The sequence below is a fragment of the Canis aureus genome, chromosome 22 (genome assembly GCF_053574225.1).
Source record: "Canis aureus isolate CA01 chromosome 22, VMU_Caureus_v.1.0, whole genome shotgun sequence".
Taxonomy (NCBI): domain Eukaryota; kingdom Metazoa; phylum Chordata; class Mammalia; order Carnivora; family Canidae; genus Canis; species Canis aureus.
In genome coordinates this window covers 16547761-16574372 of record NC_135632.1, presented here as the reverse complement: position 1 = coordinate 16574372, position 26612 = coordinate 16547761, and the positions used below count along the sequence as shown (strand labels likewise).

The window sequence follows — 26612 nt, the reverse complement described above, 5'->3', positions numbered from 1 at the left end:
TGAACAGGGCATCTCCAAGTGGGTGTGGGTGATGAGACCCTAGTAACCACCCAGGCATCTAGAGGGTCTTGGCTGGCTTCTATCCCATCTTTAACCCCCTCCTCTTGATTATCTAGACACTGAGGATGGGCCAGTGAACAAGACATGGGATGTGAATGGGAGAAGAAACAGGAGTGACAGGGAAATGGAAATGGGATTTAACCTTTCCTCTGGGGTGTCTCTTCAGGTCCATCTGGTGGATGGATGGCAGGAACTGCTGTCTCTTCACCTGCTGGGATGGAGATGGAGACCCTGAGAGAGGAAGGATTCATTCTCTGTCTACCTAAAAGCGTGTTTCTCCAGGAAAATTTCCTGAGTGAGGATCTGGGTCTTCTGCTGTAGCTCGACGCCAGGAATGTCCCATGTGTTGCGGGGGCCGTGCCTGTGTGCAGGACTTCTTGTCATTGCCCCAGGCCTCCTGAAGATAGGCACACAGGGGAGAGGAAGAGGATGGGGGCTTGCATTGTGAAAGCTTTCAGAGAATAAGGGGTGGAGACTCTAAGAATTTGCTTAGTGTGATTGAGTGTTTAGTTGCTTGAGGTTCTGAATTTCTTTTTCCAACTCTTTCTGCTCTTTCAAGTTCTCAAATCCACAAGTGCTCTCTTAGGGGGCACATTCTCACTATATTCCCCAAACCAGACCGTTTTGAGATGCAATTCATGTCAGATAACAGTCTGCCCTGTAGCTAGTGGTTCCAAACCTACCATGGGCAATGTTAACCCAAAGGAATGAGAATCACTAATGGTTAGACAGGAAATAGAGTGTAGAACAAGTTTGGGGTGTGGGAGATTCTCCTCTCCGGCTCTGGAGTTGGAAGTCACTTACTCTGATCCTCTAGGCCCACATGCAAGGGCACTTTAAGCCCACCCAGCCCTAGAATTTCAGCTCCTTGTGCTCCGCCCCCACTTCTTGGCACACATCTCTTTGCTGTGAACTGTCCCAGCTTCTTCCCTCCAGACCCAGTCTGGGATTAACAATCAGGACTTAGAGCCAAGAGCTAAAAGGCCATCACTCGGACATTCACAGAAACTCTGGGGAATGAAAGGAAGTAGTTTGAAGTTCATGGGATTTTAATACCCACCCACTTTCCTTCCTTCCTTCCTTCCTTCCTTCCTTCCTTCCTTCCTTCCTTCCTTCCTTCCTTCCTTCCTTCCTTCCTTCCTTCCCTCCCTCCCTCCCTCCCTCCCTCCCTCCCTCCTTCCTTCTTTCCCACTCATTCCTTCTTTCCTACCTTCCTTCCCTTCTTCCCTTCTCTTCTTCTCTTCTCCTTCCCTCCCTTCTTCCATTCTTCCCTCCCTCCTTCTTTCCTCCTTCCTACCCTCCCTCCTTCTCTCCCTCCTTCCTTCCCTTCTTCCCTCCTTTCCCTCCTTCCTTCCCTCTTTTACTCCCCTTCTTTCCTCCCCTCCTCTCCCTTCCGCTTCCCTTCCTTCCCCTTCCCTTCCTTCACTTCCTTCACTTCCTTCTTTCTTTCTCTCCTTTCTTTTCTTCTTTTGGTGGTGTTTTTATTTTTGCTTGTTTTTGTTTGTGGGAGGGTGAATGATCCTTGGAATAGGAGAGAGGAGGCTGAAATTATTCATAATAAGAGTAAAAAGGATTTAACATTCAAGATCTAGATTTTACCTTCCTGGCTTTTATGTTGGCTATTTGTTTTTCCTAAAGAAAAGTAAATCATTTCTGCTTTACTGCACCATCATCAGAAATATCAAGATGGTTATATATTGCTTATTTATTTTAAAATTTAAGACTCTTTAGTGATTTGTTTTTATTTTAATTAGATATCATGAATATAGCATTTTTTAAAATTGCACTTGCATCTTTTTCCTCTTTGAACAACCGCCTACCTCTTCTCCACCCTAATTTTCCATTAGGTAATCCCAGCCCTCCTACCTAGAGGAATTCAAGTCAGAGACCAGCCAAGGATCTTTCTTGAAACTGTAGCTTTTCCTGGGGTTTTGCTTCCAGACATGTCCCACCACTCCTTTGTTACAGAGCCCATGGGGGAAAAGGGAAAGGTTGACGAAATATTTGAGTCGGCCTTTAAGCACCTATATCATTTTACTTTCCTCTGCCCTGCAATAACCCTTACTGTTCACCCCACCATGCTGGGGTCTCTTTTATCAAGACCTTAGGGTCACAAAGATCTGCTTTTGGAGGTAGGGTTGGCTACTCTCTGTAGCCACTCTTCAAAATACTATGAATAGCACTGGGTGTTATGCTAAATGTTGGCAAATTGAACTCTAATAATAAAAAAAATTAAAAAAAAAAAGAATCATTTTCTAAATGTGAAAGTGTAAAACAGTAATGGTTATATGTTACATGATATATAATGTAAATATATCATTGCAGCTGATAAATATGAGTACAAAAAAATATTATGAATAATGATGAAAATCATCCTCAACCTCATATTACGATTTGTTTTCTCAGTCCAGTGGGAAAATGTGAGAAAAGTGTTTTTAGAAAACTTTGCCACTGCTATTGATCAGAACTACTCACTCTTATTAAAGACTGAGGACTCACTATGTAGCCACAGTTCCAAAACAAGTCACCTGGAACACTTCCAACCAAATGGGCTCCTATATAGGAGATTTGGGGCCACCATAATTCCTGCCCCAAGTCAATATGACACTGGTGCCTAAAGCTCTACTTATATCATCTATCAGAGAGGAAGCACATGTAACTTTCCAGTAAACTAAGGTAATGAGACATGATACATGGTCTTGTTTGGTGATGTTTGCTTTTAGAAAGAGAGAGCACTGCTCCACCTATAGGGTTAAGCAGTCACACATTGGTGGCATTAAGGGCAGCATAGTAGGACATTTGGAGGGTGTGGAGAATGTGTGAAGCAGATGGATCTCTGTCGTCATGCTCAAACCATGTCAGACTGATACCAATTCCTGTGCCCAAATTGTGTGGATGAGTCTATAAGATATACCTTCTGTCATTTAAAAGCTGATAGTGGCTGGACACATTCAAAAACAAATTTTCCAGATTCTTAGGAAACTGGGCTCCTGACCATGCTGGCTGCCAGTGCTAGTGGGTTTTGAGTGTCTTCTCAGCCTTGGGTCCTGGCATGAGAAAACCTGATGCTTACTGTGGACAGCTTCTGTGGTTATGAACCCCAGTTCCCTGCCTCATGGGGCCCTCTTTTGCCTCTGTGCTGCTGCGTACCATGCCTCACTTGCTGTTCTAATTTTGCCCTGCCAGGCAGCAGCCCTCACTGTGGGCACCTCTTCTGGGAATCCATCCCTGTGTACCCCCTGGCCAAAGGAGGGGGTGTCAGAACCAATGGCCCCTTTCTTCCTCCCCTATTACACGGCTGTCATACAGAACCCCCCCTCCCCCAGTGGCACTTATCAGATTGTATTGTCACCTGCTTGCTTGCCCCTCACTCAACCATGCAAGGTCAGTATCTGTGTCCCCAGTATCTCGTTCCTGTGTCCCCAGAAGTTTAGGGAGTAGGATGGGTGGATAAGTGACGGCTGGAGCTCCCAGGAACCCACCTCTTTGCCCTGTGGGGGTTGCAGGGTTGGGTTGGAGCTTTCCTTGATTCAGCATTCTCCTTCATCCCCCTGGGTCTTGCCCATCTTCCCAGTGCAGACATACCAGAGTAGGGCTGATGCGGTAGGATGATTTGATCAGGAAAGGTCAGCATCACAGGCGGGGCACTGGCTCTCCCTGGCATGTGCTGGCGCATTCCACGATGGGGAATTGGAGCCAGGCTGGAGGTGGGTGACCTGCTGGGTGTGAGACAGGTTAGGTGCTGATGATGCTGGAGGCCATTGTCAGAATGTATCTTCTGAGAAAAGTAATGTAAAGTAACTTTCCCATCGGTGAAATAGCTTTGTTGTAAGCTCCGTCTTTAATCTGTAGCATTGAACACTGCACAGTTGGCAGAACATTTTCTGTGACTGCACTGATGAGAATTTAGTTGTGACCATCGGCTAATACTCTCCCCACTACACTCTTCTGTGTTGCCCTGTGGATCTTGTGTATTCCCGTCAGCATTCTCTTAGACCCTAGATTGTAGAAGTCCTATGTATATAAAGCATGCTTTCATTTCCAAATAGATCATTAAGAGCACTTTGATATGGAATCAGATGCATGGATATGTAGAGGCAAGAATGAGGTTTTAAGTAGGAAAAGCTGTCATCAGTTAAAATGGGATGGCCACATGGGATGAGGCCCATGAAATTCTCCCCCCACAGCTAGGGAAGCAGGCAATCAGGAAGAGGTATAGACTTCTGGATGTGCTGAAATTTCTAGGCTGTGCATGTAGTCCACAAAAAATGAGCAAGTGGGAATCTCTCCAAAGTCAAAACATTTACTTCTGGATCTAAGGATATACTGGTTTGTACTGAGCGTTAAAGATTTGGCACTGTGCACAGGGAAACCCCACCTTCCCTATCCAGACCAAAACCTAAAACTTCTGAGGCTGGCATTGGGAAGAAAAGCTCTCGGGGTTGGGGCAGGGATATGAGCCGTGGAGCAGGGGCAGGGCAGGTGGCTAACTGCTCTGATTCTGATCCTGACGTCTCCCTTCTAGGAGCAGAGGTTTTTCTGTGGATCATGCTGCCACTCCCCACATGGGCTGGGTTAGGGATCCAGACCGGAGAGGGACACCATCTTCCTGTAGCCCTGGCTCAAGTGGGAGCATTTCCTTTTATTCCCAAATCAAGGCTAGAGCTTGGACCCATCAGGGTTTTACTAAAGTCTGAGGATCCATAACAGGGAAATAAACTGAAAGAATTATGAATCTAGACCACTGGTTGTCATCCCTGTCAGAACCAATGGCCCCTTTCTACAAAAAATATTTTGTACTGCTCCCATTATTATCCTGAAATGAAACTTAGTGATGTAATTGCCTGCTAGTATACATAATTTAACAAATCAGTGTAATGCCTTAACTGAAATATAAAGGAACTCAAAGGAAAACATATAATAAAATACTATGTAATGCCCTGGGCCCAACTCTGTGGGAGGAAGTAGTGAGTTAGATGCTTGCTGTGAATCCCACGCAATAAATGCACATGGATCTAGGTGCGTTGTATTTGGCAATTCAAATGTCATGGGCAGTATTGGGGTGACGTGATGTTTAGAAATGGTGAGATATTTCTGGTGAAGTCCTGAGCAAGACAAAGTACACTCTGGCCTCAATTTATAGGATAGCTGTATTCCTGGAAAACTTGGGGTTTATTAAAGCTACACAAAGAATATTTAGCTGAACCAGTCCAGTACCACTGGCATAAGGAAGAGACTGTAGAGTTCTAGATGATGTGTTGGGGGCATTCAGCCCAAGAGATGCCTGGACACCTGCAACACACTCACTCACTCACTCACTCACTTACACATTCCCAGTTATAGGAGACACCAAAGATGGATCCCATATGTGCTTGCAGGCTGAAATTGCTTTACAGGGTAGATAATTTCTGGAACTACAGTCTTTCTGGGTGCCTTTTGGGGAAAAATGGGAAAATGCTGCCTGGACGACTGAACGAAGTTGTCACATTTCACAAGAAGGTCTTCTCAAGAATAAGGCTTCCCAGTGAGGCATTGGAAGTCCTTATGAAGCCCAATAACCATGTACTGGAACATTATTTAGACCAGTGGAAGGGAGAACTGCTACTTTGCCTTGTTAAGTATAGAGCTATCCCCTGGTCTTCCCCCTCTTCTGCTTCTCCACTATGTGAGCACAAGAGCAGGCTGGAGGGAAGGGGGGCAGATCACACTTGGCCCCTCCAACAGAGATTTGGGGATGCCTTGCCTTTGGAGGGGGCAGAGAGAGTAGATATTTGGAGAAGATAGGAAATTGATGTTAAAAATGACCTGGATTGAGCCTTAGTAATTGAAAGGGAATGAAAAGCTGTGAAATTGGGCCAGAGTATCTTTGAGGCAGTTTCTACCCAGTGAGAAAGAGGAGGTTGATATAGCATGGTAGGGGGGCAGAAATAACATTATTTTATGTTTATAACCCAATGAATTAAACTCCCAACACACAGGACAGAGTATGTATTATGGTCAATACTAATATTTCACCGTTAAAACACTGGTCTCTTGGATGGAAGATTCTTCCTTAGTGTTCTCCTTCATAATGTAGAGGATGAGGGTTTTTATTGTGTTTTGTTTTTAATCCCTAGGTGTCTTGTTTTTCTTCCTTCCTTCACATAAGCTTGAGGTGTTACTAAGAGAGAGGCTGAATTGCCAAGGAGAGCTTCAGTAACTTTGAGATGAAAATGCATTTTAATATTTTGATTTAATAGGAAATGGTATATCCCCTCAATAAGTAGTTCAGTGACATTTGGTAGTTCTGTAATATTTGACTTGGAGTGGAGTTTATAAAAATTTCAGCCCAACAGTAACTTCAGGGCACTAAGGGATGTATGTATTTCTGAAATGAGAAGACCTGGTTGACATTCTGATTCTAAAATCAACATCATCTCTTATGCGTCACCATATTTTCAATTATAATGGACTATAAGCTGTGAATTTAAAAGCAGCTTCCCTGCAAGCTCCCGCACAGACCCAGCTTGTATGGAATAAAGAGAAGAGCCTGGGTGGGAGGGAGAATTCTTACACCCACTCTTCCAACTTATTACTAAAATGCTTCCTTCCCTGAGATGGCTTTGGTAGCCCCTCCCCCCGCCCATCCTGGCCCCCCCCCCCAACATTGGTTCCTTGGGGATTTTTTTTGAAAGCGGAATCTTTTCTAACTTCATGAGGAATTTACATAGCGATTTGCCTGAAATGGTTGAACTTGGGAAAGGTAAAATCATGGCAGTAAAAGCCTGAGGTTGTATGAAATACCTCTGCCAGCCAGACAAAAGTATTTCTAACAGGAAACTTGGGGAGTGAAACAAGTGTCTAGGGCATGGTGTTCTGTTATTTTTCTGGCATTTCAAGATAAATTCAGACCTTCTCTACTTATTTGTTTCCCATTTGAGCATCCTCTCACTCTCCAAGTTAAAAAAAAAAAAAAAGCCCTAAATGGATTATATCAAGTTCCAGGTATGATGGTCTTTGGCAGCAATTAAGGTCAGCGGTTATACTTAGGCTGTCCTAGGGGGCAGTGGTTTTGTGGAGTACTGGTTTTGTTTTGTTTTGTTTTTGCCAGGGGGCTCAGGAGCAGACCTCCCTACACCAGAGGGTGGTCGCAAAATCAAGTCTTTGATGGCCCCCAGTTCTACCAAGAGCCAGTCTAGGATGAAGAAGAGCAAACTCTTTCCTCCATCTACCCATTCAGCAGGGCTAGAGTAATAGAATAGCTATTGAGTTAGGTGGAGCCTGTTACCAGTGGCTTGGAATTAGGGGCTTCCTCCCCAGAGGGGATGTGCAGTGTAGGCCAGAGCTTATGGCGGGTCATGACCCCCTCTTCAGCATGCGTTGTCATCAGACTCAGTGAGGTGCAGGTTGGATGGAGACCTGACAGTAGCCATGGGGGTGTGTGTGGGGAGGGGATTTACGTGGCCATGGACTGTGATTGTAACAGATGCCAGTAGGGCGCTGTCCACATTCCCTCTGCTCCTGCTGTTTTCATGCATTCAGGCCCTACTTCCAGCACCAGTGGTGCTTTGCCTGTGGCTCTCTCTGGCCATGAGACCTTTCTTTGGCTGTATGGGTGCCAAGTCAGAAGACCAGGGAATTAATGCCCCCAGGAATGGTCCTCAGCCAGTGACTGACAGGACTTGGTGGATCAGTACCCCAAAACCCTTGTCTCTCTGGTAAGAGAACATCTGCAGCCTTGCACACAGTTCCTCGAGGTCCTACTGAGGCGTGGGCTCCATGCACCCCCAATGGCTACTGGCTTCTACATTTACTGGTCTTTCCTTATATCATCTTCCCAGATACACCACTTGCACCCAAATCCTTGACTCATGCAGGGCCTGCTTCCGAGGGACCTCAAACTGATAGAGGAAGTGAAGATATTTTATAGGGGGTGCATGCTGAGCTCTTTCTCCATACCGCCCCCCAGGGTAAGTCTTATATTTTAGGATCTGGACACTGGAGTTTCTTGGCACATCTGGTCAGACTTGACAGCTCTGCTGTCTCCAAGGACATCTCCTTTGGTGGCATCTCCCTTCACTGCGCACCAAATGCCCGTGTGTGGCACTTACACACCCATTCCTTCAAATGCACTGGGGTTAGAGGGCCTCCCTGCAACAAATGCCCTATGCAGTGCTCTGCAACCAGGGCACGCAGCTGGCCTGGCGGTGCTGGCAGCTTTTACTCTGGGCCCAGGACTCTTAAGGCTCCTTGAGGGAAGGGTAGCCCCAGCTCCTTGCCCAAGTTCTGGGCTGAGGTACATACCCACCCTCCAGAGGTGACGTGAGTTGAATTAGGCCGAGTGCCTGCAGCACACAATCCTTCACGCGTCTGGGGCAACATCTGGCCCTTGATCGCAGCCAGATTTCTCGAGTGTCTATTTTCAGCATTCTCTCAGAGCACCTATAAGTGAATTTGCAAAGCAGTTACCTCTGACGGCGACACTTCTTTCATGATGTGGAATAGCCGACAGAATGAAAAATCTCTCCCCTACACTCACCCCAGCTTGCCCACTGGTCTGAATTACCATGATCATTCTCTTAGTCCAGGTAAGGTGCTACAAAAGCTGACTGATTTTGTCTGAGAGCCTCAGTGCACTGAGCCACTGTCAGCTGAACAGTCGGATGTGAATCAGGCCCTCAGCTTAGCTTCTTACATGGCCTAGCTCAAGTGGATGGGATGTAGTAGTTTTTATTTTTTTGACAACCAAATGACTTTAGGTGTTATCAGCATATAAAATATATGTAAATAGGCCATTTCAGGTGCTGAATACAACATCTAATTTATTTAAGAAGTTCTCTTAATTCTGGGTGGCTGACTGATGTAGGGTATATAAATAGTATATGGATCCTGACTTGGTTCTGATTATATCACATGGAAGCTATGTGATCTTGGAAAAGTTGCTTCACTTCTCTGGGCATCAGATTTCTCATCTCTAAGATGGGTGTGTATATATATATATATATATTTTTAAAGGTTTTATTTATTCATGAGAGACACAGAAAGGCAGAAGGAGAAGCAGGCTTCCTGCAGGGAGCCTGATGTGGGATTCGATCCCAGGACCCCAGGATCATGACTGGAGCCGAAGGCAGATGCTCAACCACTGAGCCACCCAGGTGCCCTCTAAGATTGGTATATTAAGTCCTATTTCAAGATGCTGCTCTAAAGATAAAGTGAGCCCAAGGACAAAAAACACTTGGCATACGAGAGTCTGGTGATCTGGTTATCTATTGCTGTCCAGCAAACTATCCCACAGCTTACTGTTGAAAGCAACCATTGTATTATGCTCATAGATCCCATGGCTCTGGAATTTAGATAAAAGGGAGGGAGGGAGGATAGCTTGCCTCTGTTCCATGATGTCTGCAGCCTTAAACGACTGGGGATTGGTTGGGATCACCTGGAGGTTTCTTTACTCACACATGGTGCCTGGGCCTGACCGACTCAAGGTCTGAGCTCAGCTGGGGCTACTGACCAGAGCCTGCGCATGACATGACCTCTACCATATTCGGCTTCCTCCCTGCATGAAGACTTTGGGATAGTCATACCTCTTACCTGGTAGCTCAGGGCTCCAGTGCACAAAGTGGAAGCTGCAAGGCTCTTGCTCAGTCCCTCTCTTGAGTCGTCTAGAAGCAGACCCTTCTCACCTCAAGTGTGCTTCTCGCTAGATAGTTCTAACTTGGTTCTATTTGTCTATGACCTTGGCCTTAGCCAGAATGGTCATAACTCTCCCATGGCCCAAAAGAGAAAGGATGGAGGATGTTTATTTCCTACACAGCAAGCCCAGGGCACACCCTGTATGGGGGGCAGCATGCATGGTGAGAACTCTGGAGGAGACACAGGTCCCTATAGGAGGTTGGAAGCGGAGGCCAAAGGGAAGTGTGGTGATGGTGATAAGACTTTGAGGATAGTCATCCCCGTCCTGGAGACTTCACACACATTAGCTCACATCATCCTCACAGGAACTATGTGAGTGGGTCTCCTAACCTCCCCATTTTATAGGAAGAAACTGAGTCTCCCAATAAGCTTTAGGAAGTCCCTAAGTACTGGCATTGGGACTTGAAGCCACATCTGTCTGACTTCAGAGCCTATACCCTTAATATCATCGTGGTATATAGTCTCCCACTCGGTGACACATTTTTTATTTTTTTCTCTATTGTGCATTCATCATTTTCCCTGACTTCATTCTCTGCTCATTGAGGGCAACAGTGTGTCTTTTCCTCTTATATTCCCCTCCTGTGCACATGGGAGACCCTGAGAAAATAACACCAGGGCTTGGCAAAGAGTCTACTACCATCCCTTTTCAGGGGCCCAGCGAAATGATTGTCTTGTTAGCCACACCAGCTAGGCTCGAGGCTCGGGTGGGTTGAGAGCAGGGAAGGCATTGTGGCTTATATCCTCGTCTCCAAAGGAAATTTTGTTTTAGTTTATTGTTGAAGAATGGGTTTTGAAATGGAAACACAGAAGGTCTACTAAAGGGATGTCCCATTTGGAATGGGCTCTATTTTTTTCCTCCCTGTCTTCAAGTTAAAAGCAATAACCATGAAGCAAACAGAAAGAAAATCTTCCAAAGAATATTGTGAATGGCTCTGACAGGTTAAAGCTGCTGGATAAATGTGGAATTTACATGACAAAAACCTGAGCACAATGCTGATTGTCATTCACCAGTAATAGCATTCCCTGAAAAGCTAAAAATCTTAATTAAAAAGAAAGACCACATAATTTATATTTGCTGGTAAGTATCCTTTTGCCTGAGGAACTACTCAGGCTTATACTATTGCCTTCCCTGAACCTAACTTCACCCAGGCTGGGGCTGCTTCATCCTGATGCCTTCCACCTGCACCCCCCCCACCCCTACCCCCACCCCTGTCCTCTTCCTGAGTTTGGCAGGCTGCCTGGAGCATAGGAGACTTGGGGAATGATCAGAAAGACAATTCTTTGCCCTCAAGAAGATGTAAGTTTTAGTGGGGAAACCAACCAGCTGACATTAAAATATTAAGCAGTGATTCTGGACAGGCGGGCAACACAAGAGTGAGGGGGGCTGGAGAGTCAGGGCCAATGGGAATGAGGGAAGGTGAGATGGGGAAGGGGTGCCTGCTAGCCACACCTGACACTTAACAGCTGTTTCACCCTCCAGGCAGCACCACTTCCTCTCCCTGTAGGATTGGATGCCCTCCTCTCCTCCCTGCGGGAGCAACCTCGTCCCAGATCTCCACTGGTGAATCTGAGACTTTTTCTATGAAGCTTTACCTTTTTCCTCCCACAGTTGTGCTGTGATTCTAACCTGCACATCCCTCAAATAGAGTTCATGAAATCCTTTTTATTTTTAATTTGAAAAGCTGAGTTTACCTACCAGATAGTGAGGTCTGTCAAGAGGCAGAGCTCATGTCTGAATTCATCCCTGTTTCCCAGCCTGATAACTAACCGTTGGCTGGGTGAGTAAACAAAGGAATGAATGGATGTTGATTCAATCAGATGCCTTGGAGTGTGTGGGACTCTGAGGGTTCTGGAGAAAGGAAGTGATGTCAGTGAAACGTCCCAAGGTCAGGAGAGAGCAAGTGCCATGTCGGATACATGCTAAGCCTAGCCTGTTTGCCCTGGGCCTCCATCTGAGGTCTGGGAAGAACAGGCACCCCTTTCTATTGTTGGTTCCCTACAGCCCTGAGCTAGGGGGGCTGGGCAACCACAAGGCAATGTCTCAGGCACTCAAGATCTCAGAAATACCAAGGGAGGCCATGTGTCAGATTCATCAAAGGCAAGCACTTTCCCTTGTTTTTCTGATTCTCTTTCCTGCTGAGTTACTGCCTAAGAAGTCACTTTCTACCCATCAGTGGGGGATCCCATGTTTGATGTTGATCCACACTGCAGATGCAGCCAGGGCTATACAGGCACCAGGCTTAGCCAGGGGACCGAGGCCGCTTGGTCTCCTTCCCAAAGGGAGCCTGGGGCCAACTTTCACTCAGAAGGCTGGCCAGAGCTAATACTGTTCCAGCATGATTGAATGCGTTGTTGCTCTGGGTCGGAGTACGGACACCAGCACCCTTGCCCCTTAGTGATGTCTCCTAGGATCTTGGGGGTGCAGTACTGCCAATGAAGATCAACAATAAAGCTGGTCCACTCATGCAAGGGCTTAATGGTCACATGGTGTAGGTGGCCCACCTCCAGCACTTGTCCAAGAGGTGTGGGAGTAAGTGATGCGTCCTCATTTTTTCTGATCTTTATCTTTCTGCTGTTCATCTCTCTCCTTCCTGTGCCTCCATTACTTTTCTCCTTTGGCACAGGATGCATTTTTATACAAAAGACTGATGTCCATCATACTGTGTGATGGGGCACAATGGATAAAATAATAAATTTGATTTTTGCCTAGGGAGGCATGATGAACCTGGGAGACACAGCTGGCCATGCTCTACTTGGTGGGCTGAAGGATTAAGCCCTGGGGAAGGGAGATGCATTAGGAATCTACACAAACACACACCTGGCAGCCTATGCTCCTTCAAGCGATTGATATTTGTCTCTGCTGAGTCAAGCTTGGGCAGCAGTCTCCTGCAAAGGAAACCCAGCATGTCTAGGAAAAGCAGTACTCTGTGAAGCATTGTGCATCATGTCTCCATAGCTATACCATATTCATCAATTCTAGGATGATTTTTTTTTTCAGATGCTAACATTTCTAAAAGCAGGATGAGTATTATAATCAATGTCCTAAATGTCATGAAATGCGATAAATGGCATTGTCTTTCATTGGCTTATTTACTGTCAGATCTCTTCCTGTTCTTCCATTGCTCCACTCCGTATGGTAGCCAACTACGTTCTCCAGCTACCTTGGCAATTGCTTCTGGCTAGGTACAACCAGTGGGAGGCACTGGTAGGATACTGGGGAAGGTGGAAAAGGGAGAAGACAAAGTATTTCTCCTTCCCATTCTCTGCCTGGGGCGATCTCGTTGCTGCCATACATCTGTCCTTGCTAATTTCCCTGCTGCAGGGGAGACCTGGCAGGGTTTTAGGTGTTGCCATGTGGCCCCATCTCCTGGGCTCTGGTGACCCTTCCTTCTCCATTTGTCCCTCCAGTCGGGATGGTCGTGCCTTCCTGTCTTGTCATTTGCTGTTGAGCTTTGCTGTACTCCATCACGTGGGTAACCAATTCTTTGCACTAAGGTTCCTTTCCTTAAAGTACCTAGAGTAGTTACTGTTTTCCTTGTTAGATCTTGTTTAACACAATGGTACATCATCATAAGATCAAGCGCCGAGGAGCCGTTACTTCTCTTTCCCAGATCCTTATATTCTACTGAATCTGGTCAAGTTAAGGTTACCAAGGGTCTGTTTGATGCCAGTCTCAGAAGACTCTTTGAAGCCTATACTGTCTACACTGTCAAGTTGCACTTGACTATATAGCTATTCCCCTTTTGTTGGTTCTTCCGTTCCCCTGTTTCTTGGGGCATCCACCCCTTCTTTCCCTTTGCTTCTTGAATTTCCTCAGTCTTCTTTTCCCAGACACTTCTTCTGCAATTCCCTCGAATGTTGGGTTCTGCAGATTCCCAAGATTCCTCTGCCCCTTTTTCTCACTCCACCTGCCCACACCCACAGTTTAAATACAACGTTTCTGCAGCATGGAACTATATCCCAAGCTTCAGACACAGAATACCACTCTCCTTGGGTTGTCTTATCTCCCAAATTCAAAATGTCCTTGGTTGAACTTCCTTTCAAGTGATTCAAGGGAATCTATACTCTGACCCTATACCAGATCAATCCCCTTTATTCACTACCTCACAAAATGGAGCCTCATCCATCCTAAGATCCTGACTAGAAACATCAGAAGGTCATCTGGGACTTTACTCTCTACCTCCTAAATCCAGCTGGTTTCCAAATTGTATGCCCAACGGTGTGTATAAATATTTAACAATCAGCTCTCTGCAGTGGGGGAAGAGCTCTCTGATTCATGGCACTTGTCAGGTTTTGTGTGTGTGTGTGTGTGTGTGTGTGTGTGTGTGTATGTATATAAATATTCCATAACGGATGTGGTTTCCAGTTACCAGTGTGTGATATGACTGAACACGGGCTTGGCAAGAGATGTGCACAATCAGTTCTTGTGAGCTGGTATGCACCTGCTCCACGTACCAGTGCACTCTTGTCATTCTTTTATCCCATCTTCTCTGGTTCAGCCTCGTCCAGGCCCTGTTGAGATGGTTTCTTGCTGCCTTTTCAGTCTCTTTTCTTCCTAGGCGTCCTTTACCAGACCTGAGCACATCAGCCCCTACCTGAGAAGCTTTAGGAGTTTCCCACTGCTTAGGAGCATACCAGAGATAGTCTTCTTGGCCTTGATTGTGGAGGATGTGGCCATGTCTGCTCTCCTCCCAGGCCTAACACTGGGCTTGAGTCACTAAGGACCTGACTCTCTTGGTGTTTTACTTTTATTTTCCTTGTGTGCCTTTCATCACTCTAGCTGTTTTAAGTATGCAACCATATATTTGCTTGGTGGGCTGTGCATTGATGACCATGAAAAAAGCCAGAGGATGACTCAGCTTTGCACCTGGGGCCTGGGAATGGGGCTAGAGGACTTTTGAGATCAGGGGACAGGTCTCCTCAATGTGTCGGTCATTTTGGGCTGCTGCAAAAACTCTCATGCGACAAATTATAGTTTACAGGGCCACATCTTTGGGAAATTATTAAATAGGTCATGAGAAACTGAAGATTCTCTTGGATATGTGTTATGTTAGAGAAAACAGATTCAAATGCAAGCTGTGCCTCTGCCTAATTGCTAACCCTTTCTTCTAAGAACTAACAGTATACCAAATGCGTGTGTGGGTTGGGCCCTGGAGATACAGAGATAAGCAAGACATAGCTGAAACTCACAGGCTAAAAAAAGAAAAAAAAAAGAAACTCACAGGCTAGTGAGTGACCATGGGGTCCCAGTACTTCTGTCTGCTGTTCATATAGGGAAGTCAGGGAAAGACTCCTGAAATTAGTCTCAGCCATTTAGTGCTTTCACCTCATCTTCTTTATGCATGGAGCCAAAGTGCCATCAACCCTACTACCCACTTCCCAGTGCTCTTGTTTTGTTGGGGTTTTGATTGAAATAGATGACTCTGAAAAGCATCTAAGAACATGATATAGCATTGTTATTCATTTGTATCATCCTTGTGTGTGTGTGTGTGTGCACATGTGCACATACCTCTTTCCTACCTATTATGGCAAGGTGGAATGGGGTGACAGGGGAGGTGAAAATGAAAGGAAAGATCCCACCTCTGCCTTTCAAGAGGATCACACTCAAAATGTGGATTCAAATGGAGTTTAAACAAATTGTAGAATAAAATTAGGTGACAACATATGGCGCGCACCAGTTTGTTCTCTAGGTGGTCTAAAAGTAGAGAAAGGAACATGGATTCGAGTTATAGAGTGGCAACTTGCAGTGAAGACATTTCTACATTTTCACAGATGTAAGGATTAGAGAAATGCAATCTGGTTCTGCAGGGTTTGCTTTTTCAAGGAATGAGAAAGACTAGAGGTTTTCCTTGAATATTATTTATTTCATTTATTTTATAATTAAAAAAATACATTCTTATTGTAGAAACTTAAGGAAATACATAAAAAGTAACAAGTTTAAAAATTCACATGAAAAGATGAAAAATTACCCATATTCCCCATCACTCAGAGATAATCCTAAAAATATTTCAGAGATTTTTCTATGCATATTTTTACATAATTTAGTTTATACCATATATACAATTTATATCTTGCTTTTTTCACTTAACATCACATAAGTATTTTTTCAGGTTATTAAAAACTCCTCATATGCATTGCCTTTAATGACGACGTAATATTTCAGTATGTGAGCATACCCTAATTTATTTGAGCAGTCATTTTGTCAGATACATTAGTGGTTTCCATTTCTTATTATAAATAATCTTGCAGTGAAAATTTTGTGTCTTTTTATGTCTTGGGATACAGTTCTAGAAGAGATTTAAAAGGATAAGGACATCTACGGTTCCTGAAATGTTTTGCCAAACTGCTTTCTAAGAGGGACCCATTGGTTTATATTCCTATTTATATCCCTCTATTTCTCTATCCTTTACTATCATTTTTAACAGGTATAATTAATATACAATGAACGGCACATATTTCAAGTGGATGATTTGATAAATTCTGATATACATATACACCCATGAACCCATCACCACCACCAAGATAATGAGTAAATCTGTCACCTCCCAATGTTTCCTCACTTATCCCCTTTATACTCCCTCCCCACAGACAAGCACTTGTCTGCTTTCCTTCAGTGTAGGTTAGTTGGTATTTTCTAGAATATGTGTAAATAGAATTACACAATCTGTACTCTCTTCTTTTTGTCTGGCTTCTTTACTCAGCGTAATTATTTTGAGATTCATCTGTTGTAGCATATATTAATCATCCATTCCTTTTTATTACTGAATAGTATTCCGTTGTGTAGATGAACCACAATTAGTTTACCCATTCAGCTGATGGACATCTGGGTTGTTTCCAAATAAAGCTGCTATGAACATTCATTTACAAGTCTTTAGTGAACATATGCTTTAATTTCTCTTGGGCAAATACCTAGGAATGGAATGGATGAGTCATATGGTACTTGCATGTTTAACTAACCAGCATCTTTTGTTAGTAGTAATTATCTCTTAGGATAAAACATAAACGCATTATCATGATAGAAATAGTAGTAATTATTATTAAATGATTTTAACTGGCTCATTGGACATTGCACTGGTTTCCTGATCAAAGATGAAGTGGGGGAGGAGTGGAAGTGAGAAGGGGGACAGAGACCTCCTTTCTGCCCCACTTTTAGGTATTCAGCAGAGTTAGCAAGGGGGATGACCTGTGCATACTTTCTACAACCCCTGCTCCCCACACTGGGTCTGTACCCCCACTTCTGTTCATGATACCTCTAGACTCCTCATTTTCCTCAGAACAGACACAGGTCCTTCTGGTCTCTGATTGGAGCATCCTTCTTGGGTTCAACCTCCTTTCTCTTTACAGTACTTTGTGATGAGGTGACCTAGTCCTCCTCTGCCAGTCACATCATCCCCTTCACCTTGTCTACACTCCCTAGGCTTCCTAGGATGAAGAGTGGTGGTGGAGGGCTTAGGTAAGGAACTCCATGAAGGCAGCCTTGCTTCTCGCTTCTCATTTGGCATGAAGAGACCATTAACAAAGAAATGTTGAACAAATGAATTTACATAATAAGAGAAAAACTAAGCATCATCAGCAGGCAGAGGAGGGAGTGATCAAACCTGCCTGCCTTGGGCAGTTGGAGAAGTCTTTCTGAAGCATATGGCACTCTGTGAGAAAGCAGTATAAGATACAATATAAAACCTTCTATTGTGTGGCTCAGAGGATGGCAGCAGAGGGAGGGAACTGCATTTCTTGTTCCAGAAACTCTCTATATACCATAACATCTCGTGGTTACAGTAAACATGTGGGCTGGATTATCATCTCCACTTTTTGGATGAGGTAATGAGACTCAGAGAGTTTGGGAAGTCTGCCCAAGGTCCCAGCGAATAGGAAGAGAGCTGAAGGAGTGCACACCCTCTTTGAAGGACTGGGATAGGCCTTGACATGATGAGGATGAGAAAAAGGATGAGATCATTTTTGTCCCCTGAGTGGTGTGAGGCACTTCTTCTTTATCCATTGGTCCTAGAAACATGAGCCCCTGTGCTCTGCAGAGGAATGTACTGAAATGGCCTGAACCTCCTTTTCTGCTCTTCTTGGGAGCACATTCTGTGCCAAGATGGGGCTGTGATGATTCCCTCTGTCCACTGAAGCTGCCCAAGGATGTCCAGCTCATATATGGCTTACACTGGGGCCCTGGACCCCAGCATCTTGGTTATTTAGGAGCCAAAAAAGACAGGCAGAGAATGGTATTGTTCCTGTGCCAGTCTTCATTTTTTTCTTATCTTCTTGTCTCACTACATCGATCCTAGAGACAAGCTTCTGATGTATCTGATAAGGTCTTTTTTTTTGAGTTCTGTGAACTGTTTTTTGTTTGTTTCTTTGTTTGGGAACTGCAGTCCTATCCAGAAGGTCTTTGGTTCCTGGCTTCACATCCTGTCCTTATGGGCAGGACAGTGGATGTGGTCTGTGTGTCTTTCAATACAGCTTGACAAGGAGCTCTTCCTAGGCAGTGTCTTACATGGTATTGGGCTGGCTGCTGGAGCAGGGCCTTGCCCTTGAGAAGCCCATCTGCATGGTCCAGTGCTGAGCATGGTACCTGGCACAGCTGGCAGGCACTCAGCAGGTACAGGAATGAAGAGTCTTGCAGGCTGGCATGCACACTGCCACCAGCACAGGCCTGGGAGCTGTCTCCCATGCTGTCTCCACTAGCTCACCTAAGGGCACAGATTCCCCAGCTTTCTCAGCTCACCATACCTTTGGGTCTTGGTAAATATTTTACAGTATCTCTAGGTGAAAAAAAAATATCCAACAGTGGTCTTATTAAATAGATTGATTTTTGGGGTGGCTGGGTGACTCAGTTGATGAAGTATCTGCCTTCAGCTCAGGTCATGATCTTGGGGTCCTGGGATGGAGCCCCAGTCAGGCTCTCTGCTCAGTGGGGAGCCTGCTTCTCCCTCTCCCTTTGTGCTCATTCTTTCTCAAATAAATAAGTAAAATCTTTAAAAATGAAGAAATAAATAGACTGATTCTCAACATTTCATAAGGATTTATATCCTAACAGCTTGGTACCTAGAGGGTACTGAAGGATGTCTCCAACCATGGAATCACATAGGACACTGCCATACTCATGTCTTGTTTCATATTGATTTTCACACTGTACTTGTCTTTTTATCATAGCAAACCTGAAACCCAAGGGTCACAAAGATGTGGCATCATGGAAAGAATGCAGTGACCTAATGCAGAAACTGAACGACCTGGAGCTAGCTCTTTGTGTGGTGTCTGACGGATCAGATTTCCCTTGAAAATCTCAACGATCCAGTGGCTTCTCTGAGTTTGCTGGGGCTCCCCATGCTGCCTAAACTCACAGTTTGAGAATGATGGGCCTCCTTCTGCTCACTTCAGTGTTTGTCTGGTGCTGGCAGGGTCCTCTGTTTTAGGGATAGAGCCCTGCAGAGCCCTCCTAGTCTAGGGCGAGAGCAATCACAATATAATCCAGCCTTGGCCACACTGGAGGTCAGGGCAGGTGTTATGCATGACATATGAAGAGCTCATGCATCAAAGAGAGTGTGTGGTGGGATAAAGCAGGTGCAAGGTATGCTGTTAGCATATATTCTAATCTAACCTGAGGACCAAGGATGCTTTGGGTGGAGGCGACATGGGAGCTTGTTCTCCAAGTGTGAGCTCGAGGAGGAGGGGAGACTGTGTTCAGGGATGAAGATGCTGTCATGCCTCAGCACCCAGTACGGGGCCAAGCCACCCAGGAGGAGCCAGGGGAGGCTTGCAGCTGGGTGGAACCTGCATTTTGGGGCCTCGGCTGCCTTCTGAAAAGGGAGGGAGTCAGGCTTTTGGACTGAAGGGCTGCATCAGTGTCTTCTTCCCCAGAACCTGCTGGCGGTGCAGCCCCAAATCTTTCCTGAGAGAACCTTTCTTCTCTTTCTTCCTTTTTATTTAAACAAAAATGAAACATATTTTGCTAGTGCTGTAAACTGTGTTTTCTAGGAGGTTTATTTGCATCTCCCAGCTCCAGTCTTGAGTCCATTGTAGGTGCCTTTTTCTCTCAGATTGGGGCACGACCTGCCTTGTCCTGCGGAACAGTAAGTTGACAAATACCATCTGATGTTCCTCCCAGGCACCCCCATTCCTTTGATGTTTGTACTTTGCGAGTTTCCTTCACTGATTTTATCTCATGTGTTTATGATTTTAGTGCCAACCTTTCTTGGTCCCCAGAAAGTTTACATGGTGTCTATTGGTGAAGAAGGTGCTTTTCTGCGATTCTAGTCGAAGGCTACTTAAAGAATTAATGAAAGACTCTATCATTTGCCCAAGTCTGGTTGGGGGAACTGGTTCTGTAGGAAGGGATTGGCATCGATTGATCCTTTGACAACAGAGCTGTCTAAACTGTCCTTTCTACTTTGGTATTATCAGATACTATTACAAATATTGCAGTGGGCTGAAAGGGAGGAAGAGGGGTAGGAAGGGCACATTTGGACTTCTGAGCAAGCCACGTGCAGCTCTGGGCAGAGACTGGGTTGATCTATCTCTACTCTTAAGCCCTCCCTGGTGTGGAGTGGTAAAGACATCCTACATGCCTGAAGCTTGGGCTTCTGTATGATGGTGTTAGGAGAAGGTAGGCAGGTAAATGGCAAATACTCTGTCCACATACGAGGCAGTGTGGCCAGCTCTGTTAAATGATATCAAGAGACAAAGAGGCAAACCCATTCCTTTTTCAGGGTGCCAACGTCATCTGGCCCAGCCTTCTTGAGAATCAGGTAAGGCACCAGAGCCTAGCTTTCTTCCATTTTGGGATCTGTCCCTACATCTTACAGGAGCCCAGAGCCCTTACATATAATCTTGTATTCTCCAGCATCCCCTTGCATCATCCTGCATCCTCATGAAGCTCCAGTGTGCCCCAGCCATATTCTGAGGCTGCTCATTTACACACTACTTGTAAATCCCACATCCTTCTTCATGCCTCTTTTTCAAGATCAACTGCCCTGACAACCTCTGTTGGACAGTAGTCTGATGACTGGCCTATTGAAGTAGCACTGCCTCTTTACCCCTGGAGTATGCTGGCACTTCATCAATGCTGACCCACGGAGGACAAGAAGGAAAGAACCAGGGCCAGGCCCAGATACCCTTGGCTCTGACTTGCTAACAAATGACAGAGGAAGACCTGGGCTCTACAGGGCCAGTGTTACCATCCGAATAAGTCTTAGTGTGGGTGGGGATGACGTTGAATTCCAGTCTCAGCGCTCCACCTGGGGTGAGGCAGCCCATTACCCTGTCCATAACTTGTGCTATCTCCCACAGTCTACATCATTTGCTCTGCAGCCAGAGACATCAACTTCAAACCAAGATCTCACTGTGCCACTGTTTTGTTTAAATCCCTTCAGTCCCCCCCAGTTGCATTAAGAATAAAGTCAAAGCTCCTTAACCTGCATCTATTGTCCTTTATAATCCAGCCCCCATTAACATTTGACCCTGTGGTTGTTAGTTGTTCCCACACGAAACACCATGATAGCTATTATTCTTGTTCTTGGTGATGCTATTTCCTCTGCCTGGGATGGCCATTCGTTTCCTCCCTGCCTCCCACCCAAGTAGCCTGCTAATTCCTATTCATCTATTCAGACTCATCAGACCAGGCCTCCCCATCTCCAGGAAGCCCTCCTAGGGTTCTGCTAATTGGTTGGAGCTCCTTCTTTGAGCTTGCATAGCACTGTGCTATCTATTGGAGCATGCACCACAGTACAGTCTTATGGTTTGTATATTAATTTGTCTCCTTCACTAGGACATGAGATAATTGAAGTCAACCATTGTGAACCTCGTAAGTATATATGTATTTGTTGATGGACTGAATGAATGAAGGAAAGGTGCTTAGAAGCAGGCCTGTGGCTGAATCATTTTTGGGTCCATTTGTGTGAAGTGGCATGCCCTAAGCCAGAGGCTGGGGTATTAAGGAGAAGGGTCACTACTAGTAAGAGTGAGGCAATGGTCAGCACCTCATCCTGCAGCAAGATCCTAGGCTTTCACCATTGGGAAGCCAAAGTATAAATCAGGAGAGGAAAATGTGCAGGGGGATAGATGTGTGTCAGCATGTTGAAGGTGGAAGAAGCCTGCAGCTCATAAGGCTCTGCCTAAAAAATTGCCACTATCCATGGTAAAAGACCTTGATGGGGCTGGCCCTCATACAAGTGTTCCTGAACACTTGCGCTGGATCCTAGAAAAAGTCAGGGACTGACTTGGAAGCCACAGGAATGGTGAATGAATGGGATGCATTTCAGGAGCAATGGAATAGAGCTACTTTTGAGGTATCTTGTGAGTAGAAGACCTCCTGCCATTTCTTTGCGTTCTTCCATCATTGGTCCAACAATAACCTGCAAGATGGCCATGTCTTTTAAATTGTGCTCCTTAGGATGTGATTAATTCAGTTGTCTATGCCTCCATCTGACCTGGGCATTGAGGTCAGATAAGTTGCTAGCAGTAGGCACTATCATCTTCCAACCTCAACACCAGGCTTCCCAGGATGTACTGCCAGATAAAGGTCATGGCAGCCATCCATGTCTGCCCTTCAGGAACAGGCCAAGGGAATTTGGCACATGGGACTCAAGGTGGCTACAGGAAAAAAAAAATCCCATATGTTTCCTGGGAGCCTAAACTGTATTTTCTCTGTACAATTTTGTCACCAAGACTATGGGTGCCTTTCTGTCTTCTCTCTTGCTTTAGGAGGGACTGTTTTATTATCAAAAGTGGTTGCCAATTTATTTTTTTCATGAGAGATGAGAACTCCTGGTTTCCTAAGAATAAAATATGCCCAGTTGTTTTGGATATTTACAAGTTATGGCAAATGGCTATTTAAAAATGATGACGCAGCCCCATGTTTTTACACATCTGCACTCATGTGGAGATTTACTCATGATAATATGCATGCAGCAACAGGCCATAACTCTGGTTTGTTGTGAAGATAAAATAAGAGTGTGTGTGTGTATAATATATATATATATATATATATATATATATATATACACACACAGACACACATATATAAAATGTGTGTATGTCTCTATATATATATAATGTATATATATGTATATATATGTATATATATAAAATACACACATATTAAGACACACATAATATTACCTGTGTAGCAGCAAGCAGATATTTGACATAATAAAAATACCTAATAATTGGTTATTTGGTTTACAATAGGTTCACAACCCCAAATGGGCTTCTCAGCTGAATGTCAGTTATGCTTTTTTGAACAATGTGAAGCCCTTAGAGAATTTAGCACATGGGAGCCACAGGGACTGGGCCCCTTGGAACTATGGAATGCCAGATAATAGAATTCTAGGGATAATTGTATATTAGTCTTCAAACCTGTTCTCTTTTATAATCCCTTTTGTGTGTTTTAAGTTTCAAGAACTACACTAGATTGAAGACTGTTGGCATAAACGTTATGACCCTCATGACCACCATCTTCCAAGAACTCCCATAACTAATTTCTTTTCTCTTAAGAGGAAGACAGAAGGCAACTTTTTTACGATTTTGTGCGCTAGTTAGTTTGGATCTTGAAGTATTCCAGAAACTCAGTATGTAGAATATATTGCCACATAAAATAAGGGGAAAATGTAAAAAGAAATTAAATATATTTTAAGAAACTCAAATGAAAAATTATTGACATTTTAATTCAAATTCATGTTGGTAAGTCTGTTCTCCAGCAGCAGCAAAAGACATAAACTCTTTTAATTTGTTCATAACTTTGAGCTATAAAAGACATCATTATTAACATTTTTTTCTCATATGGTAGCATAGCCTTCAAGTTTAAGAGCTTGGAAAAGTAAAGAGAACATGCAGAGTATTAATAACATGATGAAATTGTGTAGGGCTTTGTATATAATGCTTTTTACCCCTCTGGACATATTCACATGCATTCTCTCATTTGAGGCCCCCAGCCTGCCTGTGAGATTTTGTTATTCCCATTCATTGGAGCTGCATACTAAGACATGGAGAGTTAAGTGACTTGCTAGGGTCACTTAATTAGTTAAAGGACAGGGCTGCTGACAAAAGCAAGGCCAGTTGCTGCCAAGTGTAGTCCATTCTGCTATCTGATGGCTCTTACTCCTTCCACTCTTACTGCTCTGCCCTAGGTCAATTATTAATTCTTGGGATACTTCCATCCTCCTAGGTGAGCTCCCACCCCAATCTACATCATCTCAATTATTTTCTTGTCCTATAGTAATCCTCAAGTGCCTCCTGTGAACACAGCCACATGACTCTCACTAGAGCATAACCACAGTCATGTCTGCCATTTGGAGGATCTTTAGGAGCTTCCTTCCCATTGCCAACCACGTAAATCATCACTTCCTTCCCACATCTACCTGTCTTCCTACCCTGCCTCCACCAACTCGCTGGGCATCCTCAAAGCCCCAGCCCAACTGAGTGACTTTCTTCACTTTGGTCCTGCCTGCTCTTCTGCCTCCCTGCTTTGCTCATGGATAAGCTCCACCTGTAACAGCTTGCATCACCATGCCATGAATCTGTGCCTCTGGGCCCCTTTCAGATGAGACTTTCCCAAAGATACAATATCCTCTTGCCCCAAATTCAAGGGATTGAATTTGGGAGGGATCTATCCTCCCTTGAATTTTATGGCCCTTTGGACCCACACCATGACATTGATTGACTCTGTCCTGTGACACTGTTGACTAGACTTGTTCCTCTTGTTAGAGTCTGTTAATGACTTGAAGGCAGGGATCTATGGATAGAGTGACATAAAGGTTGGGACACTAGCTTTGGAACCAGACCCATATAGGGTCAAGCCACTCTGTTTCCCCTACCACCAGCCATGAGAACTTTAGCCAATCATTATACCATTGCTGAAATCACCCCTGGGACTTAAAAATATGTACATCCCCCTCTCAGAGATTTTGCTCTAGTTTGGGCTGGGCTATGGTCTTGGGCATTAGAATTTTTAGAAGCTTCTTGGTTGATTCTGATGAACAACACATTTGAGAGTCACTAATTTAATCTGCTTGAGTAGGTAGGCTGAAACATACTCTCAGATAAAACACCTCTCTCCCAGAATTCCTGGCACCATATGAGAGGGAGCGCATAAAGTATCTATTCTCCATATGCTGCCCATAAATGGGGGCTATTATAAGTATGATTCAATGCTGTAGCCTCCACGACACCTAACACAAGGCCCAAACATAGTAAGTACTTCAAGCCTCGTTCTCAAATATGAAACATAAGAAAAGTGTGTGCTTTTGTGACAGAAATGTGACCTGTCAATAACTCTGTTGACCATTTTGGTGACAGTGGTTGCCGCACTGGTCTATAAACCACTTTGTGTTGTTCATCCTGAACATGGCTGCAGTCAGCCGTGGCAGGCCCCCGCCTCCATGGGCATGTGCAGGATGTCCACCTGAGGCTGCCTCTTGCAGCCCCACCTGGGCGGAGCTGACTAGGTGCTGACACTGTTGTTTTCAAAGGGGATCTATGGCCTCTTTCTTCACCAAGTCGTGAGGGGGCCAGTGGCTGCGAGAGGACACACATTTTAAAGTAGCTGCACAGAAAAAAAAAAAAAAAAAAAAAAAAAAGTAGCTGTGGAACATAATGATGAATTCAGCTAAAGGAGTGATGATGAGACCCATTGTCCACCTGCCCTTTGCCTGCATCAGATGTTCTGCACAACATTATGGGGAGGGGGTTGGTGGTATTGTGAAAACTTGAGTAGGCAACGCTGCCTTTAATGATGAATTTTTGCCTGGAGGAAATCAATCAAAGGGAACAATATGGTTTAGAATTATCAGGCTCTCTTCTTGGTATTCATTTGTTTTTCTCAGAACCAAATAGCTATTAGTAGTCCTTTCTGAGGCCAGAGAAAAGAAATGACCACTGAAGATTTGGGATCTTACTCCTGTTAAGTGAAATGCTTATGGGATAAATAGTACCTCTGATTATGAAGGTTATTGAAGAGCTTCAGTGCTCTGCAGGGCTGAAAAGAAATGGGAGGGGAGGCCTCATAAAAGAGTAGTCAATTATTTTAAAGATGAGTTGGCATCTTTTAATTCCTCTCTGGATAATGAAATATCTATTTGAGCCTGAGGCTGTTGTATCATTTCTGGTATATCCAACAAAATTTATTCAACAATCATTTATTGAGCACTTCTCTATGCCAGGCCCTGGGAGAGGGGCTAGAGAGACACAGAGCAATTGAGCCACAGTCACTGTCCCTGGAAAGGTCTATGTCTGCTAGAGAGAGGTGGAGGGTAGAGAGCAGCATAGACTTCCTGGAGGGGGTGTGGTTAGGTCAGGCTTGAAGGAAGCGGAGGGGTTACTCAGGAGGGAAGAGTTGTGGAGCAGGGTAAGGGGTCTAAGTCCCCATGAGCTGGGCTTACCCAGAGATGCAGCACTGCCTTCCTGATAAGGTGCCCTGGATTCTCAGCTCACACATGGTTGCAGAATGCAGACCAGGCTCATGCCAAGGCTAGGGCCGGACATGACAAAGCCCCCTTAGTCAGCAGGCAGTGGAGTCAGGAGCACAGGAGACATAGACTGTAGCCCCAGCTCTGCCCCATGCCTGTGTATGACATCAGCCACTGAGGCCCACTGGGCTCCAGTGCCAGCATCTACCCAGTGCAGCCTCTGATAGTCTCTGAATCCCTCTGATAGCCTCTGACCATAGGTTAGGTGCTGAAGAGGGTCAGGGAGGCTATATCTACAGAGGCTTCCTGGAGGAAGGGGCTTGATGGGTCCCTCTTTATTCTTTCATGCCTCCTAAGAGCATTTCATTGGTCTGCCCTTCCCTTAGGCTGCAGGCAGGGGCTGCTTGCCAAAGGAAGTAATGGTGTTATTATGAGCATCTCTCTGAGGAGATGAATTCTTTCTAAGTTCTATGTCTA

At 44.8% G+C, this 26612-nt stretch overlaps 1 protein-coding gene and 1 long non-coding RNA gene across 3 annotated transcripts in view; one reads left to right on the top strand and one right to left on the bottom strand.

Annotated features, from left to right (window-relative positions):
* The window catches only part of CLSTN2 (calsyntenin 2), a 616484-nt gene that overhangs the window by 10532 nt on the left and 579340 nt on the right, over positions 1–26612 (top strand). The window lies entirely within an intron of this gene.
* On the bottom strand, positions 3419–26228 carry LOC144294309 (uncharacterized). 2 transcript variants are annotated; one of them, XR_013361730.1, is made up of 3 exons: positions 26109–26228; positions 8344–8481; positions 3419–3779 (listed from the first exon to the last, which is right to left on the bottom strand). It is a non-coding gene; the product is annotated as an uncharacterized LOC144294309 (long non-coding RNA). The 2 variants fall into 2 exon arrangements; XR_013361729.1 differs by having other exon boundaries at positions 3419–3776.